Source organism: Chinchilla lanigera, unplaced genomic scaffold (genome assembly GCF_000276665.1).
Source record: "Chinchilla lanigera isolate Chin_1 unplaced genomic scaffold, ChiLan1.0 scaffold00117, whole genome shotgun sequence".
Classification (NCBI taxonomy): domain Eukaryota; kingdom Metazoa; phylum Chordata; class Mammalia; order Rodentia; family Chinchillidae; genus Chinchilla; species Chinchilla lanigera.
Window position 1 is genome coordinate 474154 of NW_004955518.1, and position 8737 is coordinate 482890.

An 8737-nucleotide genomic window follows, 5' to 3' on the forward strand; every position below is an offset into this window, starting at 1 on the left:
TGTCCTAAATTTTGCGTGTCTCAGGTTTGCTATCTCCTTATTCTGAACCTTTTATATGAAACATCCACTGAGCAGGAAACTCCAGCTTCTCACTCTAGTATCATGCTCACAAATAGCATGTGTCCTACCCTCAACTTTGACAAATACCAGACAGATAGTCTCGAATCTCTGGTCCTACAAGCTCTTCAACTAAATCTGAACGTATTGGTAGAGATAGGAGTATGAGCGGGAAGCTCTTTGTATTCTGAGTCCCAGACAGGTCCAGAGCATGGGATCTCTGCACAGTAGGAGTTGTAGGCAGGCCTCTTTAGTGTACTAATTTTTCAGTGAGAAACCAGTAAATTGCATGCATGCACACACACAGCACACACATACATACACACACACACACACATCCAAAGGCAAACATAAGTTACTAGGGTCATATAGTATAAGTTTATTATGAAAAAGAGAAACACAGGGGCTGGGGATTTAGCTCAGCGGCAAAGCGCCTGCCTGGCAAGCGCAAGGTCGTGAGTTCGGTTCCTGGTACCGGAGAAAAACCAAAAAAAAAAAAAAAAAAAAAAAAAAAAAGAAAAAGAGAAACACATTACCCTGTGCAGACAATTAGCAAGATACTTTTTTACTACAGAATAGGAAAGTTTCTGATTTTTGAAACAGTTGCCACATGTCTTATTTTACAGGATGGAGTAACTCCTTAACTCATGTATGTCCCACTTATTTCAAATAATGTCACTTTTGGCCTGATGAAAACAGTAAGCTGTTGATTTACATAAAAGTCAGTGGTGGCTTCCTTTGCCAGTGAAAGGACCTATGGGAGCTTGACAGGGCACTGATTAAACCCTCGCTGGGAAGTGTCTGTTGCCCCAGTGCGACTGGGTGATGAGGGAGATGGAGTAGATTGTGGGGCTCTGTTTGTTTTCCCTCTCCAGACCAGAGCTGCATGCCTTAAGCTAGGACACATCACTTCTGGGAGCCCACAGCTTTCTTACTCTTCTTGTGTTCTCACTCTGTACATGGGCAGAAAGTCTGTGAGTTCGCAGCAGTCTAGGATGCACTTGACAGTGGCTCGAGGCGCTCCATGCTCCTTTCCACAGCCCTTTTCTTTCACCACAGGATGAGTTGTTTTAAACTACAAATGTTTTGGTAATGCTCAGGAAAATCCCAAATCTGATGACAGAAATGCTCTTCCTGGCTCAGGTACTCACCTGCCGCCCAGTGCTCATTCTATTGTTAGAGATAAGGTGTCAAATCTTGATAATACCACAACCTTGTCACGTTTAAGACTCATGACTCTTGGGGTGCGTGAAGTTCCCATCCAGAAGGAAGCACACAAGGGGCCTCCACAGAACCTCAGTGGGCACCATCTTGAGCCAAGAGGCTTTGTGGCCATTTAGTCCTCTACTTCTTCAGCACCTATTAGCACCAGACAAGCAGTGGGAAGGAAAGGGAGGATGACAGAGTTCTCTATTGTTAGGAACTCTGAGTACATGACTGTAAATTTCCATGTAAGGTAAAAAGTGTTACAATAGAAATATGCACTTGAGGCTTTGAGAGCACAGAAGGGGAGCACAGTGCCTAACACAGAAAGTTCAGAAAAGTCTTGGAGATGACAGCAGAGACAAGGCTTAAATTGCAGAGGAGTTAAGCAGGTGAAGGACTGGAAGGAGAAGGAATGGAGAGTAGAGCTTAACTGGCAAAAGTGAGAGGTTAAAAAAGATGAGTAAATACAAAATTAGCTGGGATAGGTGTATTGCTGATGTCTGTGATTTATTGAAAGGATTAGTTAATGCTTAACATTTTCTTTTTTCTTGACCAATTTTGCATGCTTGTATTGGATAATCAGAATGACTGATTTGAAGACAACAATATGCAATATACAACCACTGTGAATTCCTACCATCTTGTATGGTGAGGCTCTGTATTGTTTCCAATGTTTTTTTTTTTTTTATTACTTGTTATTGTCTTTGATTGTTTGATCAACCTTGCATTCTTACATCTGGTGGACTGAGCAACTTTGTTGAAGATAACAGTATGTAGCCTAGCAACCATTGTTAATTCCCATCATTTTGTTTTTGTTGTTTCTGTGTTGTTTTGTTTTTGTCTTCCTTGTTTTGTTAGTTTTTTTCCTCTTTAAAATAAAAAATGGCATTATATTAGAAGATAACAAAAAGAAAGAAAATGATGAAATCATCAGGCAGTTGAAAGCAGGAAAGGAGCCCCAAAAGAAGTGTAGGAAAAAAGGAGGGGTACAGACAGAGATGTGCCCAAGGTGTGAGAACCCATTTTGGGTACTTAGTGTTTCTGTTATATCTGTCTTAGCATGGAGCAGTCCTGCAGGCTACTTAACAGTCAAAAGTGGAGTCCACAGAAGTATTTCCTAAAGAATGAATTTCTTTGAACTTGCCTCATTTCTTTGACAGAAGGTGAAATGTGTGCTCTTGTAGAAACTGAGAATGAGGTCTGGGGGCTGGGGATTTAGCTCAGCTGCACAGCGCCCACCTGGCAAGCACAAGGTTGTGAGTTTGATCCCTGGTACCGGGAAAAAAAAACAAAACAAAAGAAAGAGAATGAGGTCTGCAAGGAGCAGGTCACCCGTTGGAATTGTCGCACCTAACCCCTTTGGGTTCCAGCTCTTCCATGGTTTATTTCTTTTCATGCAAGTGAGAAGCTTTTGCTGGGGCACAGCTCAGTGGCACCTTCATCTGCTTCTACAAGATGTGACAGCAGCTGTCTGTCTTCATGCACATTCCATTCTCTTCTTTCCAGCTTCATAACTAGTTCTAGATCATGGGTTATAGGTGAAGTGACGTGTAGACAGGAGCATTTAATCCAGGTGCAAAACCCTATAGTAATCACTTTCTTTTGTTACTGAAATCAGTAGCTTCCAACAACTTGGATCTTAGAGTAAGTGAAAATAATGCAAATCCTGAATAAACCCTCTAGCTTCACTTGTTTTTAGCTACTTTCTCTTCTTCCACAGTGTTAGAGGTTGCATAGCTATGCAGTATACTTCCAGGTAGCTTTCCTATCAGTAACACTTCTGGAACACCGTCACTATGGTAACACCTGGGTAAGCGGTCTTTCAGAAGCTTGGAGGCTGCTTTTGTCTATCTCCAGCTGGTTGAAATCACTGACCTTGCACTTGGGCCTGCACAGCTGACCAATGGATATTTAATTTTAAAAGGTCAGAAACTCACCCTCGGGTCACCCCAAAGCCACCAATTCCTGCATGTACATCCTATGAAAAGCCATGGTGAAATGTCACATGTGTGTGACATTCCTTTCTTAAAATTACCTTTTCCCATGCTTCAGATCCATCCTGTTTTTTTCATGCCATGCATATCTCCAAACCCTGTCCTCTGGGAAGTGAGTTTGAGTCAGGGACTCCCTCTCCTCACATTTCCCTTTTACAAACCTTGTCCTTTCAGGAATTGGCATAATGGGCAGTGGAAAAAAACAGCCCACTTGTATATATATCTTAAGGATTATGTGAGTCATGGACTCCCATTAATGACTGACAGGCATATAAGTGTGAATAAGAAGCAGACTTCTGCTTTGAATTTGTGCAGTTTTGTCGTTGCAGTGTAACTGAGCCCACCTGGAAAGACATAGAGAGACTGCCTTTTTCCTTGGACTTGAAAAACTGCTGCCCTTCATGGCTGTTCCATCGTAATAAGCACAATGGCCCTTGTTGGGCCAGCGCCTTTGGGGAGTCCCAGTGGTGAAAAAAATGCACTGCAATTCCCACAAGCCCAGCTTCTTGTCAAGATGACAAAGGAGAGCAGAGGAGGCTGCATACATGCTTAGCCTATGAGAATCATGATAAGGGCTTTTATGCCACTTTCATGTGAAGAAAACAAATTGGAAGGTTTCTCTGCAACAAAACCCCATTGAGTACTAATTCTCTCACAGCTGTGTGTCCTGCACCTAAACCTTCCCTCCTGCTTACTTGGTTACCAGTGATGCTTTGGGGCTGAATTTCTAGTACATGCATATTATTCTGAAGTCAGAAATGCCTTTTAAAATTTCTTTCATAGCCAATCCACTGAGAATCTGGGGTAAAAGCTGCATTCCTTAAGCAGTGTCTTGTACATGTACAGACTCCACACAAGGAATGTAAATATTATGTACTGTAAACATGTTCAAAAAAATAAGGAACTTGATCAAGAGATGGGTGGAAGGTGGAGGGAGAGAAGGAAAAGAGGATGAAAAAAAGGAATTAAGATGTATCATGCATGTAACAACTTCCCATAAGGAATGTAAGCATTATCTACTACAAAGATGCACTAACAAAAATTTTTTTAAAAACTTTCATTCCTTTACCATTTCCATTTTTTGGCCTGATGGAGCTTATTTAAGGCTTATTTTTCCAAATTTGTTTGACTGCTCAGAATGATACCAGCAATCATTTTCGGTTCTTAGATGACTTAACAACTGTGTTGGATCAACTGTACCACTGCTCCAAATGACTACAGAAATCGGTCAGTGAGATCACGAGAAACACCTCTCCACTGAACAATATTCTGCTTCATGTCAGCAGGTGACACATCTGAGCCCTGGCCTGCTCTTCCTGCCTAACTCCTGCTTCTGTGAACCTCCCAATTTGCCTTCATTGAGTTTGACAGGATGGTTTTCTAAAACAGGGTCATAATCTTGTCACTCATTTCTCCAAAGCCTCACATCATTCCTCCATGACAAAAGAATAAGTACAGACATCTGCTGGCACCACACCCTTTCTCCAAGCTTTTCCCCTGAAATCTCTGTCCTCTGGCAGAGTTCTATATACTATGCCCCAGGACCATGGGCTGCCCATGAAGCATTTATGGCTTTCATGTCTCTGTGATTGTGCAGCCTAGCCTGGGAGGCCTTTCCTCCTGCTCTGCCCCGTCACCTGAGGAACACTCACATCTCACCCTCCCCAGAACCTTTCTTTGTTCTCATGGTCACCAGGTAGTCAGTCCTACATAGGACTGATATAGGGGAAAGAAGCTTCCAACCTGCTAGATGTCTCATTCGTGTTCTCTAAAATCAAAGAATGAATTTTAACCAGAGGTTAAGGGCAGAGTATGTTTATTGAGGGAAAGAAAACTTCTCCCTGAGAGAAAGACAGAAGGGGTCCTAAGTGGGTTGCCAAGGACCTTGCCTATTCTAGTGATTTTTATAGAGCAAATCCATGATGTGAGGCAGGTGCAAGGTGGAGAAAAATGGGCAATTGCAAGGTGGGCATGAGGTGGTCCAAAACTATGGTCAACCAATAAGATTACGAGCATAATTGCTCAGATAAAATTGATTAAGTCAGAATCAAATGGGGAAGCAAGTCTCGTAGCAAATGGGCATGAGTACAGAATAGAGGCTCCTCTTGTAGGGGGTTGGGTTAGTGACTGTTCCTGGCTTTCTCATGGTGATAGAGAACTTTTTAGAATATCAATACCTAATATTTATCCTTAGGAAGTATGTGGGTACATTTGTTTTAGCTTTTGTCTTGAGGTCTGGCCCTCAGCTGTAGGTCCCTGTTTCTCCCACGGGTGTCAGCTATCTTGTCTTCTGCACTGGCTCCTTTGAGGGACCAGCCCTATCTGACTGCTATAATATTTTATCTAACTTAATTGACTGCAGCAGGATCCCTGTGGCACATTGGTTCAGCCTTGCATACTGTACTGTAATTATTTTCATGTTTGTTCCCTCATTACCGTTGGGATTATGTCTTGCTCAAATCCATGTAAATGATACCCAGCACAGTGACGAGTCACTAGTGGCTGCCCTAGGAGGAAGAGAAGGAAGCAAAGAAGGAAGAAAGAGTGAGGAAGAGGTGTGGCACTTTGGGTGGGGGCTGCACTGATCACAGGAGTGGGGCATCTCCAAGCCCCTGTTAGCCTTACATTGTAAAACACAGATTAAAGATCACATTTCCAAGAATTTGAAGCCATATGAGGTGGAGCTTAAGTTTTAAGCTTAGGGACCTGCTATGTACAGAGTCCTGTGTGACCTCAGTGGTCTCAGGCTTCTGCTGTCTTCTGGGAACTCACAGTGCTGGATGCTTATGAGCAAGGCAGCTTGGTGGAGGAAGTGGTGGTGACTCAGACCCTGCAGTCTTTTAAGGGCAACGACGACGTGTTTTAAAGAATAAAGCCTCAGTTAGATTCCCTGACTCAGATCTACCTGGTCCCCCACCAGCTCTTTAGGGAAAGCTGGATATTCTTCTGTACTGTTTTCTGCTGACCACCACTCACTGAGAGGAGAGGTGTGACAGAGATGCTCTGTGGATGCAAGTGGCTATGCTAAGTGAAAATGAGCAAAATATATCCTGCCTTCTGCACTGGGGTCATGTGCTGGCTTTGCGGAGCCATTTTATCTATCTTTATTTTTTACTGAGGCTTATTGTGGGAAAATCACATTATTCACATGTCACTGTTAGACATGCATTTCATTAGACATCAGCCCTCTAATGACCATCACCCTCCAGCAGCCTTATCCCCTCTGCCTCTGCACAATGGCTGCTCGTTTCACTTCAGTGAGTGCTTTGTTTAGACAGGTTCACTCTTTTGGCTCTCATGCTTCCCTAAAAGTAGCTGCCATATGACTTGCTGCAGAAGTCAACTGCATCCTTTCAGATATAAGGACCAACGTATATCTGACTGTATGTGCAGCCAATGACGTATAACATGAAAGTGCCAAAAAGTTGCATTTTACATTAAATATCAGAGCCATCTGCAATATATGGAATGCACAGCAGTTTAAAATTTTGTAAATATTGCCTAAGAGGAAATTTCTGATGCATTATCTAAAATTATAATCTTAGCTATGGAACATATTAAACTCAATTATTTAATGATAGTTTTGTTAATTAATAGAATTATTTGAATGAATCAAATCTTGCAAAATTATGCAGGAAAATATACCAGTTTTCTTTCAAAAAGACTATCTTTTGATGGAAAAATTCTATCAAATCTAAAAAACAGAAAACACCTAAGTAAAAGATATTTACCAAAGTTTTCTTTGCAATTGCAAAATACAGAAAACAACCTAGGTATCCAACAAAAGCAGGGTATGTAAATGATGGCATGAGAAAGACAGTGCAGTTGTCCATTGGTATCTGGGGGACTAGTGGCAGAGAACCTTACCCCCATTTGCCAAGATACCAAAAGCCTGTGGATGCTCAAGTTCCTTGTAGAAAATACTATAATATTTGCATATAACTTACACTCATCCTCCTATATACTTCAAATAATCTCTAGATGGTTTATAATACCTAATTCCTGTAAATGCTATGTTACATAGCTGTTATGCCATATTGTTTAGGGAAAAATGACTTCTACCAAAAAAAGTCTGTACGTATCTTGACAGATGTAATTTTCCCCTGAATATTTTCAGTGTGTGGTTGGTTGAATGCAAGGAGAGGAAGGCAGAAGGCAATTGCATAGTCAAAGCTGTGATGTTGAATCTTTTAGAGCTTTCAGTGGTAACAAAAAGGCTACTGTGGCATGTGTGCTGCAGGTTCATTACCCCTGGTCTCAGGTTAAGCGTAGGCGCTGAGTTAGCAGGTCTTTAGTCCAAAAGCCAGCTCTTTCACTTACTAATTTTGTGGTACTGAACAAGCTGGTTTTCCCATCTAATGTACCAATTAGCTATTATGAAATAAAAACTTGCCTCAAACCCCAGTGACTTAAAACAGTAATCATTAATGAACATTTTTTGTATCTGTGACTTTGACTAGGCTGTGCAGGGCAGCTTTGTGTCAGCAGAGGTGATCTCACTCGACATCACTCATTTTTCTCTCTCATCTTGTAGGGTAGACAGAACATATTCTTTACATGATGTTAGAAGGGTCAAAAGAGTCAGGTGTAGTAACAGGATTATAATCCTGGCCCTCTGGGAGGCTGAGACAGGAGAATTAAGAATTTAAGCCTAGGCTTAGCAACTTAGCAATTTAGTAAGAGCCTATTTCAAAATTTAAAAAATAAAGAATAACAGCATATGTAGCTCAGTGTGGAGAACCGTGTCTCTATTAAGTGATCCAGTACTGAAGAAAGAAAGAAAGGAAGGAAGAATGAAAGAAAGAAAGAAAGAAAGAAAGAAAGAAAGAAAGAAAGAAAGAAAGAAAAAGAAAGAAAGAAAGGAAGGAAGGAAGGAAGGAAGGAAGGAAGAAAGAAAGAAAGAAAGAAAGAAAGAAAGAAAGAAAGAAAGAAAGAAAGAAAGAAAAAGCCACAGAGAGAAAGATTTAAAAAAATGAAAGACAACAGTGTCACACTGAAATATTTACCTCATTCTGTTGGCTAGGGCAAGTCGTCCTGCCAATCCCCAAGTTACAATTGGAAAAAAAAATCATCACACAGTAAGTAATAGGCATGACTCTATAGCACAATTTTTTAACCTTTGCATGACTGACCCTAGTTCTAGATAATTGTATGTTGTGGGACCTGCCCAGATATTGTCAGATATTCAGCAGCAGCCCTGGGCTCTTTCTAACAATAGATGTGAAAAGCATCCCCGAGTATGACAACCAAAAGTACTTCCAGTCGCTGCCAAGTATCTCCCCAAAGGCATAGAATTGGTCCCTGCATTATGGGTGATGCATGTATACGTGTGTGTGTGTGTGTGTGTGTGTGTGTGTGTGTGTGTGTGTGTGTGTATGCACATGGGTCTGTGTGTGTGTGTGTGAAGAATTTGGTACAGTGGTGGGTGTTATAATATTATTGATTATTGATAATATAATTGAGTTTCTTTTTTTTTTTTT